The 13,728-nt window shown below is 47.5% G+C and overlaps 1 pseudogene; it reads right to left on the bottom strand.

Moving 5' to 3' along the window:
- Nucleotides 1–5,475: 5,475 nt before the first annotated feature.
- LOC126092822 (60S ribosomal protein L13a-like) overlaps nt 5,476–13,728 on the bottom strand; it is a 154,341-nt pseudogene continuing 146,088 nt past the window's right edge.

Here is a 13,728-nt window from a genome sequence, read left to right as displayed (position 1 = left end):
CGTGTTATGTGCAATTGCACGAATGCTGAGAGCAATTTCGTCCTTTACTGTATCAACAAAATCTCTCATGTAATCATGAAATGAGAAAAAAAAATCTTTCGGTGTTCCGTGCAAACTCTGAGTTTCATGTCCATTATAATTATCCGGGCTGTTATGCCGTGGTCGGTTGATGAATTCTGTGTCGATTCCCAACGTTTCGTCTCCGACCGCGAGAGACATCTTCAAGGGGGTCCGTAGCTCAATGGAAGGTCCAACACACCCACTGGCTCGCTACTGACTGCCGCTAAATTCCGTGTCCGCGCGCTCCCGCGCCACGGCGTGACGTCACGTGTTTTGAAAACGTCAGTGCAATTGGCCGCTGTCAGTCGCCGTCGATCGCCGTTGCCATCACCCAGTAGTGGGCGGGTGGTACACATCTTCTTTAACACTGGCATCCATATGCCGTTTAATTTCACACCCTCCTCCTTACGGTTGAAATTATTTGGGTGTTTAGCGATTTCGATTGCCTTCCTGTAGAGCCTTTCGTAATATCCGCTTGTGGCCGCCAGTACTTGCGTCTCCTCGAAACGAATATTGTGGTTCCCTGGCTGGAAAGCATGCTCCGCAACAGCTGATCGTTCCGTTTCTCCTCTTCTGCAATTTCCCTTATGCTCTTCCAAACGTATAGAAACAGTTCTTTTAGTGGTACCCACATAAACATCACCACAGCTGCATGGGATCCTATACACTCCAGCTTTTTCCAGTGGTTTGCGAGCGTCCTTGGCAGGCTTAAGGTATTCCTGCATATTCCTGGTGGGCTTGTAAATTATGGTAATATTCCGCTTCGTCAAGATCCTCCCTATTCTTTCCGTTACATTTTTAACAAAAGGCAGGAAAACCTTAGATTTTGCAGTAGCCTGTACGTCAGTATGATTTCTGCGTGGCTGCCTCAACGCACGTTTTATTTCGGCGGACGAATATCCGTTCTTCATCAGTGCATTGTGGAGATGTTCCATCTCAGCGTCGAGCAACTCAGGTTCACAAATATTTCTAGCTCTGTCCGCTAACGTCTTGATAACACCCCGCTTCTGTTGTGAGTGGTGGTTCGAATCCCGGTGCAAATAACGGTCCGTGTGCGTGGGTTTGCGATATACTGAGTGGCCCAAACTACCATTTTAGCGGACACGCCGCGGCGTGGGAGCGCGCGGACACGGAATTTAGCGGCAGTCAGTAGCGAGCCAGTGGGTGTGTTGGACCTTCCATTGAGCTACGGACCCCCTTGAAGATGTCTCCCGCAGTCGGAGACGAAACGTTGGGAATCGACACAGAATTCATCAACCGACCACGGCATAACAGCCCGGATAATTATAATGGACATGATATTTCCGGCCGTGAAAGTCTACATTTTACTCTCAGAGTTTGTCGGTTTAAATAATTTTCAGCTTGTATACCGGTTTTTGGCAGTTTTACTGGCATCCAGTGTCGTCTACACCTGTTGACGCCATCAGTCTCCCAGCGAAGGAGACTGTGTAAGGTCTCGGTCTGCATCTAGAGTAGATCTCATGGTCAGTGTGATAACGTTTCCTGAGTGTTCGCTTAGTATGTATTTGAGGCGGGACTTGAGTGCCAACGTGGTGTTTACCTTGCTGGATGTGGCGAAACGTCTAAAAACCATATCCAGGCTGGCGAGGTCCACAGCTCTAATCGTTCAAGCGCGACACGAATTCTGCCCTATGTCAGAGCTAATCTCCCCGTGCCCCGCAAGTTTCGAGAACATACCTTCACCGAAGAGTCAAGCAGTATATTGCTCCCTCCTACGTATATCTCGCGAAGAGACCATGAGGATAAAATCAGAGAGATTAGAGCCCACACAGAGGCATACCGACAATCCTTCTTTCCACGAACAATACGAGACTGGAATAGAAGGGAGAACCGATAGAGGTACTGAAGGTACCCTCCGCCACACACCGTCAGGTGGCTTGCAGAGTATGGATGTAGATGTAGATGTAGAAGCGTGTGTCTTACCGCTCTCGACCGTCTGGGCATCTAGCTGTACAAGAATATTCGCAAGCCCATTCCTCCCTTTCCTACAAGAAATACAGCATCCTCGCAGAATTTAATGCTCTGCTGCATTTAAGAAAGAGTTGAAGCACTTGCTATTGACAAGCTGATAACTTTTCCCTAAAAAAACAACATAATGAATTTCCTCTATAACAAACTGTGACGCAAAGGTCTCCACCTTCACCCAGTTAAGCTTTTTTCTCTTCATATTTGCCAGCCACAACACTTTCTGTCCCCGATTTGTTCTATCACGTCCCTCCTTTACTCGCTCCCCAGCCAGCGTTTCAACAATAAATGTTATAGCTACAGGGGGCAGCAAAAATGTGGAAACGTCAAAAGCACATCACCATCGCTAATATGGTCTAGGAAAAAGCACTGGCATTCAAAACAGCTTCCGATCGCCTGGGAATGGATAATTAAAGCTCCTGCACGGTTTTCAAGGGTATCTTGTACTATTCTTTCTACAAAATAGTGGAAAGCTCAGGTAACTATGATGGAGGTGGATAATGATCACGCACCCTTCTCTCCAAATTAGGTTCCAAAAATTTAATAATACTTATAACTGCTTACTATGGTGTTCAGGGAAGATACGACGGTTCATCCTCGTACTCACAAAACCAGCCCCGTCTGAACAAGCTCCCTGACCTCTTGAAATCTAGCATCACCATTTGGGAATAAATGTTGTACCATGCGACGGACCCAGTAAGACAAAATGGCCATACAGTACACAACTATAGCGCGACATTGCAGAGTAATCAGGGGGTAGATGTAATGCCACGATATGGCCGCCCAAGTCTTCACAAAGACACCGCCGTATTTCATTCTTGGCATCGTAGGCTTGAAACGCCGTACGCCAGAGATAATCTCGGATAGAAGTTGTGAATAGTGTGAAGCAAGACTCATCCTACCAAATGACTCTCTTCCATTGCCCCGTATTCCAGGTTTTATGGTTTCAGCGCGACGTTTTCCTGTTGCGGGCATTTGCATCCCTGCTGTGTGGTTTTGGATTTCCAGCTAGTCCTCAAGTTCCCAGCTTTTGGAGCTCGCTTCACGTTTTTTTGCTGCTGACAGGGTTCGCATACGACTATTTAGTCCTACAGTAACTTTGGCAGCTGTCGTCCCTTATTTTTCATCACAATCCGCTCCGATGAACGAGTCACGATCACCCATCACTCACTTACGTCCACGTTGTGACTTAATGGATAGTTTCTTTCCCACCTTCCCCGTATTCGATATAAATCTTTGATAAGCTGCCTCTTGTAACATCAAACATATCAGATACCTTGAGAATGCAGGCTTTCTCGGCGAATCTCGATGATAAAATCTTCTCGGGTTGACAGCCGAGTCAATGTGTTGTTTTCCAACACGTTTCAGCAAGTTTATTACTTGCCATCTTCAGGCGAAGTGGTTACAGAAGCATCCACCATACGACCACCAACAATCTGCTCACGTTCGAATCTCTTAGCTCCGACATAATTCGCCCACAACTGTATAGAACACCTTTCTGACCATGACTGACACTCCCAACATATTGAGCGAGTTGCACAGATGCCGTTCGTGGTCAAATACAACAGCACCATCTGGAGGCTTGGCTCGCATCTGCACTCATTTTCAAGCATGCACTTCTGGCGGTGTTTCCATATTTTTCCAGTCCCCTGTATTTCAAAGTATTGAGTTCCATATTACACGTACGATTTATTATAATGCGTATGTCGTTAAATATTTTAAATTTTTTGTTAAATTAAACAGATGACCTGGTTGCCCTACACTTGCCACGACAAATAAAGTAATAAATCAAAATTTGAAATTATTTCTGCTATAATTACAGCAACACAGGTGATTGATTACCGCATGGTGTGGGTTGTTGCGAGACTCGGAGAGGTACGCTCAGACTCGAAATAGAAAAGGATTTTCTTTACCACCACACGATAGCCTCCTACCGGGGACTGTGTGAGCGTTGTCTTACGCGTATCTTGTAAATTATGGATTGCAGCGATCAGTCGCCCTTTTTAAATTTTATTGTGCAGATCACGATTTCGGGTAGAAGTTAGCCATTCTCAATGCGCTATTATTTTCGCTCAATGCATGTAATGACTGTTGGTCCGACTTCATCCACAGTTCATTGAATGAACTGTGGATGAAGTCCGAACAATAGGCATTACATTCATTGAGAAAAAATAATAGTGCATTTAGAATGGCTAGCATCTAACCGAAATCTAGATCTGCACAATAAAATTTAAAAAGGGCGACTGATCGCTGCAATCCATAATTTACAAGTCAATATAATAGTCGCTGAATGCAACAGCTTTCTGGATGGAAGGTTACCTGATTAAGTGTATCTGTTGAGCGTAGGTGACTGTACTTCATGTGTGAAGCGTGGAGTCATGTTTGTGTTGTATGATGATGAGAGAAGCGAGAGACTAAAATCCGTTGCCGAATCATAGCCTGCAACAGAGGGCCCCCAATCTCAACGTCCCTATCCAGCGGACATATCACCATGAACAGTGACACACGCTGTCACTCCGAGAGACATTGCAGAGACTGTTGAAATTTAAAGTAGCATATTGCCGCAAAGTCTAGTGATCAGGAACTTGACGTCACCACTTCTTTTCCACTTTTCTGTCAAATATTACTGGGGAAAGTTTCTTCCAGCAACAGTAATCATAAAATAAATTCTTGCTTCCAGTACAGAGTTCACTATTACAAATATTTACTAACGGAATTGATAAGAGCAGGAATTTACTATAAGCAAGACGAGACATTGTGTTAAAGAAAATGAAATGATCGGCGTAGTTGGTTTTCGTGGTCGGTCATTAACAGGAAAATGCTAGTTCGTGTACCGATAACAAAGGTATGTATCGCCAATGCTAGAGTACATAAAAATGCGTACGACAAATTGTAATCGTTCCTCGTAAACCATGAAAAGATAATGAAGGTAGGTTCTATGACTGATCATGCAAATCTGCATAAAGGCTGATACAATGGCGGCCGATCAGTTTCATCATCTTATCAAGACGTTCACATTGCGTCGTCTCATTGATGCTGAAACAGGGAAATACGGGTTAGGACGAGGTAGATATGTCAACATATTCTTAACAGGAACATTTTAAAGTTTAACAAATATATTGTCACAAAAGGCACAAACATGAAAAAATACCGCACTTCCTCTCGAAGCATGCGTCTACGCTGGAGGCAAGACTGGAGAAGAAGCTACCCCTCACGAAAGAAGCTAGGATCATTTGTTTCACAGATCGTTTTTACATAAGTTCTTTTTTACAACGTTGCGTTGTTCCATCTGTGGAGAGGTCGACAGTTAGGGTATCATATAACAGAATCGGCTTACTTGTGAGTCGAAAACCACCGCGCAGGAGTACGTTAGCGAACTCAGCTACTTTTTTTTAGTGTTCAGTTACAAATTTATTCATTCAGTTCAGTTCAGCTATAGCAATAAGAATCAATAATTTTTGTGAATGGTTCCACTTGTTACACCAAATTTTGCCTAGCCTCCTCAGAAGTCAGCTTATTAAGATTGTTATGTTTTGTGGATATTCACGACATACAGGACTCTCCTCTTTGTTTCAAAGGTCCAAACAACCTGCTTGTACTTCCATCCATCTTCATGAGAAAGTCTACCCAAGTAGCAGTACTTGCTTCCAGGTTTCAAGCAGATAACCCTCTCAGCTCCAGGCACCACAAGACTCTTTCATAAGGTGGCGAGCAACCGTCACAAGCTTTAAGTCTCTTCATTACCATTTTTCCCTTCTCCGTCTTTTGTAGCAACATACAGAGGATAGACAAAATAATGTGAACACCTGTACTTTCTTAGGAATGGTTTATTAGTAAGGAGTTGGACTCCCATTCGCCCGAAATACAGTTGCGATTCTTCTTGGAATATTGCCATATAATGATTATATAGTCTCCAGTGTAATGTTATGCTACTCTTAGATCAGAACTCATCTGACTTCTGTAGTGACGAGAAAGGCGGAAATCTGCTACAGAGTCAGCACTCCAATACCGCCCACCAGGGTTCGATAATGTTCAAGTCCTGGGACTGTGCTGGTCAGGGAAGACGCTGCAGCTCAGTTGCATGCTCCTCATATCACGATTATACAGTCCTGGCCGTGTGAATGGGTGCATTATCGTCCTGAAATATGGCATCATTGTTGGGAAACGACACTTGAATCATGGGGTGCACCAGATCACCTAAAATGTTGACATATTCGTTGGCTGCAACACCACCTTTGAGAGTAATGATGGGACCAGAAGAATACCATGACATGGCTGTCCTCACCGTCACACTTCCACCTCTACGCTTAACCGTTGGTATCAAGCAATCAGGATTGTAGGTTTCTTTCTGCGTTCTCCAGATGTAAACCCAACCCGATGTTGGAAAGAACAAAAACGCTGACTCGTCGGACCTTATGACGTGTTTCCACTGACCAGCCGTCCAGGATTTATGCTCCTGACACTATGTTTTACACTTGTTTGCATTCGTTGTCGTCACTATGGTTTCGGTATAGCAGCTCGTTCATGAGTATTCGCTTTATGTAGTTCTCAACAAACATTGTCAATAGATATTGGGTCTCGAAGATGGCTATTGAGCTCTGCAGTCACTTTAGCCGCCGTAATTTTGTGTTGTTTTGATACAATTCGTGTTAGCGTACGACGGTCTCTGTCATTTAGTTTTGATTGCGCCCACTATTACGTTTACGCGATGATTCCCTTCCTTATTTTGTGTAGGCTGTCATGACTGTTGAAACAGTTGCTCTTGAAACATTCAATAAATTGGCTGTCTTGGTTGCTGTTGCTCCAGCTAATCAGGCCCCCACAATCTGCCCCCTTTGGAACTCTGTTAGGTCTTTCATTGCACGTCTATCTCAGCCTCTGAATGCAAATACGATGTTTGCACTACTCGTAAACAATCTGTACTGATAGCTAGTCCGTATTGAACATGCACAGTCCGTCACAACACGTGCCTTAGCTGCGTTGTTGACCGTCGAACACAACCATCCCGTTACTGCCACTGTTCACATTATTTTGCCTCTCCCCTGTACATCTGACACGTCTCCAGAATATAGGGTGAAAAGTATTTAAACCGACAAACTCTGGGAGGTTGTAGGGGACATCAAAACAAATATTTTTCCCTAATGTCATTTTTTCCTATGAGGATTATTTAATCCGGTGGAGGCCGTACTACGCTCGTCAGTTGTTAGAGGCCGTATCATGATCTTCAGTTGTTAGAGGACGTATTACGCTCTTCAGTTGTAGGCAACTGCTGTCCACCAGCGTAGTAGTGCATTGTCTCTGTTTACTAATGGAGCGATACACCTGGAGTGAGTACACTGACATGGTTGGTGCGTACTACGTAGCGCACCACAACGGACGAGCTGCACAGCGGGTTTATCAACAACAAAATCCTAATCGTCGTATCTCGCATCATAAGACCTTTGCTGCTGTGTACCAACGTCTGCGTGAGACCGGGTCATTTAGCAGATTACCTAGACAGGGACGCCGTCGCACGGTAAGAACGCTGCAATTTGAGGAAGCGGTCTTGCAGCATGTGGAGCGGGATCCTTCAATCAGTGCGGTTCTTCGTTAATGTGTCGGTCGGTGTTGTTCGGGCCTGTTAAACTGGGCCGTATCTGTTACTTATACTATTAAATGGCAGGCACTTACAATTTTCTCGCCAGAGATTTGCCAGAATTGCTGGAAGACGTCCCGCTCCCTTCCATACAACGCATGTGGTTCCAACATGACGGGGCGCCAGCACGTTTCGGTCGTCGTGTGCGTCGATTCCGGGACCGACGGTTCCCAGAAACGTGGATTGGCAGAGGTGGTCCTGTACCATGGCCTGCTCGATCCCCAGATATGTCCCCTCTGGACTTTTTTGTGTGGGGCTACATGCGCAACCCTGTTTACGCAACTCCTGTTGCGTCAGAAGAGGATCTGGTTGCCCGGATAGTAGCAGCAGCAGGTACAATTCAGGATACGCCTGGGATTTTTACCTGTGTCAGACAGAACATGATCCGATGGTGTAACCTTTGTTTACGTATCAATGGAGGCATTTTTGAAAATCTACTGTAATTGAAATTGGGTTGCGATACTGTGTTGTCTCTTGGTCATAAAAAATGAAAAAGTGTTTGTTGGTTTAATTAATTTGCGGCCAGAGAAATCTTCCTCTACCAGTTTAAATATTCCTCATAGGAAAAAATGACATTAGGGAAAAATATTTGTTTTGATGTCCCCTACAACCTCCCAGAGTTTGTCGGTTTCAACACTTTTCACCCTGTATATTTGTTGGTGGTCTAAAACAATATGGTCCACATGCTGTATTAATATTGTGCCTCTGGCGAAGGAACGAGAGTTACTTTGCTCTGAAAAAATTTCCCTAAACGTAGATCTGTTCACATCTCACTACAACGACTTTGTTTCTTTGTAGAGCCGGCCGGTGTGGCCGAGCGGTTCTAGGGGCTTGAGTCTGGAACCGCGCGACCGCTACTGTCGCAGGTTCGAATCCTGCCTCGGGCATGGATGTGTGTGATGTCTTTAGGTTGGTTAGGTTTAAGTAGTTCTAAGTTCTAGGGGACTGATGACCTCAGATGTTAAGTCCCATAGTGCTCAGAGCCATTTGAACCATTTTCTTTGCAGAGCAGTCTTATGATTAGTCACAATAGCTGCAAACCATTTCAAAATGCGGTCCCTCCCCTTAGTCAAGATTTCCTTCCAGACAGACATGTTGTAGACCTAGTGTTTGCGAGGCTACTCGCGTTATCTATCAACTGAACGGAATAACACAAGTCTGTGCCTGAGCCTACTACGTCACTCACGAGCAGCAGCGTGGCTCCAACACGAGGGGTGTAGCCATTCACACGATGTCTGTATTACGCGGTGTGACGACTTCCTTGAAGAGCAACAGCGCCCGCGGCGGCATACAGATCCTGCTGCTTTCCAGGTAGCGGCTGCTCCTGGGAACCAGGCCCGGCAGAGCGGACAATGGCGCCCGTTTGGGGAACAATCAGTGGAAGCGCGCGCTACTCTATAACGTGCGGATCCTAACAATCATCTAGGGCATTCTTGTCCTCTCTGAGCGGAGACAAAGACTTACATGGAGCACGTGGCGCGCAATCAAATATTCATGACTCGAGGCACAAATATATGAGGTAGTCCGAAACCACAAACGTGACTCGGTATAAACAATGATCCCGTAAGCAACTCTTCGAAACTTTCGGCACGAAACAAAACTACGAGGAGGGAATGTAAATGTTCACTGTATCGATCAGGCTACATTTATTGACGAATTTAAGATTTATGGAGGATATTTTACGTTACCATGGAAAACAAACACTCTGATGAGAATTTGAAGTAAGGTGCCGTTGTGTGGAAACACTAGCCATCCGCGACTGGAGTCTGTATTGTGGTACTATTAAGCTCATACTACAGAAGTATTTCACTGCTGTCGTCGGATGCCCTTGTCACACAACCTGCGCTAAGAGGAGGGAAGGGCATCTCGATTTATCGCTTTTTTCTCAGATTTCGCTATGTGCGTGATATATCACATGTATTCCTATCCTATTTGCGTCGTCTAGCGTTACATCGGCGACTTCCTGTCATCAACTCTTAAGTAGTCCCAGGAGGAATGATCATATTCAGGGATATGACAGGAACGATCATTCGAAACAAAAAAGTGCAGTAAGCACAGTCTCTAAAAAGCATACCTTAAGAGCTATGAGCATTTATTCATTAGAAGAGATATATTTCACAGTAGCGAAGATGAAATGCTCGTTAAGGTATGCATTTTAGAGGCCATGTTAGCTGGACATTTTCTCTTGTTTGGTCCATACTACCGCCTCTCAGAATATGGAAAGCAAAGAGCTCGCAATGGAAGAGATTTGTTTCACAGTATCTAAGAACGAAGAAGAGCTCATAGCTTTTAAGGTATGCATTTTGGAGCCAATGTTTGGTAGACTTATTTGCCTTGAATGAACGTTCCGCCTTGTCCGTGAATACTTACCATTCCTCCTGGGACACATGGATACGGTGTCTATTATAGGTATGAACATAGGAGGCGTATAGAGTACAATGAAACAACCAAATAATCTTAATAAATGAAAATACGTACACCACGATTTCCCAGACAAAGCGTATTACGACTGAGTATACGATCACCTTATAGGAGTGTCTCTAAGCAGTGTCCCTAAGAATGTCCGAAAGAACAGACACCATATCCATATAAGTACACTCCTGGAAATGGAAAAAAGAACACATTGACACCGGTGTGTCAGACCCACCATACTTGCTCCGGACACTGCGAGAGGGCTGTACAAGCAATGATCACACGCACGGCACAGCGGACACACCAGGAACCGCGGTGTTGGCCGTCGAATGGCGCTAGCTGCGCAGCATTTGTGCACCGCCGCCGTCAGTGTCAGCCAGTTTGCCGTGGCATACGGAGCTCCATCGCAGTCTTTAACACTGGTAGCATGCCGCGACAGCGTGGACGTGAACCGTATGTGCAGTTGACGGACTTTGAGCGAGGGCGTATAGTGGGCATGCGGGAGGCCGGGTGGACGTACCGCCGAATTGCTCAACACGTGGGGCGTGAGATCTCCACAGTACATCGATGTTGTCGCCAGTGGTCGGCGGAAGGTGCACGTGCCCGTCGACCTGGGACCGGACCGCAGCGACGCACGGATGCACGCCAAGACCGTAGGATCCTACGCAGTGCCGTAGGGGACCGCACCGCCACTTCCCAGCAAATTAGGGACACTGTTGCTCCTGGGGTATCGGCGAGGACCATTCGCAACCGTCTCCATGAAGCTGGGCTACGGTCCCGCACACCGTTAGGCCGTCTTCCGCTCACGCCCCAACATCGTGCAGCCCGCCTCCAGTGGTGTCGCGACAGGCGTGAATGGAGGGACGAATGGAGACGTGTCGTCTTCAGCGATGAGAGTCGCTTCTGGCTTGGTGCCAATGATGGTCGTATGCGTGTTTGGCGCCGTGCAGGTGAGCGCCACAATCAGGACTGCATACGACCTAGGCACGCAGGGCCAACACCAGGCATCATGGTGTGGGGAGCGATCTCCTACATTGGCCGTACACCACTGGTGATCGTCGAGGCGACACTGAATAGTGCACGGTACATCCAAACCGTCATCGAACCCATCGTTCTACCATTCCTAGACCGGCAAGGGAACTTGCTGTTCCAACAGGACAATGCACGTCCGCATGTATCCCGTGCCACCCAACGTGCTCTAGAAGGTGTAAGTCAACTACCCTGGCCAGCAAGATCTCCGGATCTGTCCCCCATTGAGCATGTTTGGGACTGGATGAAGCGTCGTCTCACGCGGTCTGCACATCCAGCACGAACGCTGGTCCAACTGAGGCGCCAGGTGGAAATGGCATGGCAAGCCGTTCCACAGGACTACATCCAGCATCTCTACGATCGTCTCCATGGGAGAATAGCAGCCTGCATTGCTGCGAAAGGTGGATATACACTGTACTAATGCCGACATTGTGCATGCTCTGTTGCCTGTGTCTATGTGCCTGTGGTTCTGTCAGTGTAATCATGTGATGTATCTGACCCCAGGAATGTGTCAATAAAGTTTCCCCTTCCTGGGACAATGAATTCACGGTGTTCTTATTTCAATTTCCAGGAGTGTATATACACTCCTGGAAATGGAAAAAAGAACACATTGACACCGGTGTGTCAGACCCACCATACTTGCTCCGGACACTGCGAGAGGGCTGTACAAGCAATGATCACACGCACGGCACAGCGGACACACCAGGAATCGCGGTGTTGGCCGTCGAATGGCGCTAGCTGCGCAGCATTTGTGCACCGCCGCCGTCAGTGTCAGCCAGTTTGCCGTGGCATACGGAGCTCCATCGCAGTCTTTAACACTGGTAGCATGCCGCGACAGCGTGGACGTGAACCGTATGTGCAGTTGACGGACTTTGAGCGAGGGCGTATAGTGGGCATGCGGGAGGCCGGGTGGACGTACCGCCGAATTGCTCAACACGTGGGGCGTGAGATCTCCACAGTACATCGATGTTGTCGCCAGTGGTCGGCGGAAGGTGCACGTGCCCGTCGACCTGGGACCGGACCGCAGCGACGCACGGATGCACGCCAAGACCGTAGGATCCTACGCAGTGCCGTAGGGGACCGCACCGCCACTTCCCAGCAAATTAGGGACACTGTTGCTCCTGGGGTATCGGCGAGGACCATTCGCAACCGCCTCCATGATGCTGGGCTACGGTCCCGCACACCGTTAGGCCGTCTTCCGCTCACGCCCCAACATCGTGCAGCCCGCCTCCAGTGGTGTCGCGACAGGCGTGAATGGAGGGACGAATGGAGACATGTCGTCTTCAGCGATGAGAGTCGCTTCTGGCTTGGTGCCAATGATGGTCGTATGCGTATTTGGCGCCGTGCAGGTGAGCGCCACAATCAGGACTGCATACGACCGAGGCACACAGGGCCAACACCCGGCATCATTGTGTGGGGAGCGATCTCCTACACTGGCCGTACACCACTGGTGATCGTCGAGGCGACACTGAATAGTGCACGGTACATCCAAACCGTCATCGAACCCATCGTTCTACCATTCCTAGACCGGCAAGGGAACTTGCTGTTCCAACAGGACAATGCACGTCCGCATGTATCCCGTGCCACCCAACGTGCTCTAGAATGTGTAAGTCAACTACCCTGGCCAGCAAGATCTCCGGATCTGTCCCCCATTGAGCATGTTTGGGACTGGATGAAGCGTCGTCTCACGCGGTCTGCACGTCCAGCACGAACGCTGGTCCAACTGAGGCGCCAGGTGGAAATGGCATGGCAAGCCGTTCCACAGGACTACATCCAGCATCTCTACGATCGTCTCCATGGGAGAATAGCAGCCTGCATTGCTGCGAAAGGTGGATATACACTGTACTAGTGCCGACATTGTGCAAGCTCTGTTGCCTGTGTCTATGTGCCTGTGGTTCTGTCAGTGTGATCATGTGATGTATCTGACCCCAGGAATGTGTCAATAAAGTTTCCCCTTCCTGGGACAATGAATTCACGGCGTTCTTATTTCAATTTCCAGGAGTGTAGTTCTGGCAATACCGGCCATGACCTTCTTCTTCAATGTGGATGCACTCATGTTCCCCGATCTCTTACGAGACATGGTAAGAAGGTCTTCCACGAGTAATGAGTGTGTTGGGGTGGGGCACTACGAATGTAGTGTGTGGACATACAAGATGAGAATGTGGGTCTCGCGGGAGGTGTGCGCGAGATAGTCCCTGCAGTCGCACTATCCTCTGTGCCATCGGTGGCTAAGATGGATACAACATCTGCCATGTAAGCAGAAAATCCCGGATTCGAGTCCCGGTCGGGGCACAGATTTTCACCTGTCCCCGTTGACATATATCAACGCCCGTCAGCAGCTGAAGGTATTAAATTAATTGCAATATTACTAAATGGGTAAAACGGCCACCGTGCGTCGCATGGTTGAGTCAAGGAAATGATGCCTGATCCTGCCAAAGGCTGATCAAAATCCACTGATACGAAGGCCGCTCGCATGCGTCATGCTTCCATCAGGCCAATGATGTCACGGTATGGATGTTGCTCCGAACCCCTAGACAAGCCTGGTCTGGTGGTAATGTCTTCGATATTACAGTCTTGAACCTTGCCGTCAACATTCGCGCAAAGAT

Source organism: Schistocerca cancellata, chromosome 7, assembly GCF_023864275.1.
Source record: "Schistocerca cancellata isolate TAMUIC-IGC-003103 chromosome 7, iqSchCanc2.1, whole genome shotgun sequence".
Lineage (NCBI taxonomy): Eukaryota > Metazoa > Arthropoda > Insecta > Orthoptera > Acrididae > Schistocerca > Schistocerca cancellata.
The sequence above is the reverse complement of the archived record's forward strand: the minus strand, read 5'-3'. Positions and strand labels throughout refer to the sequence as shown.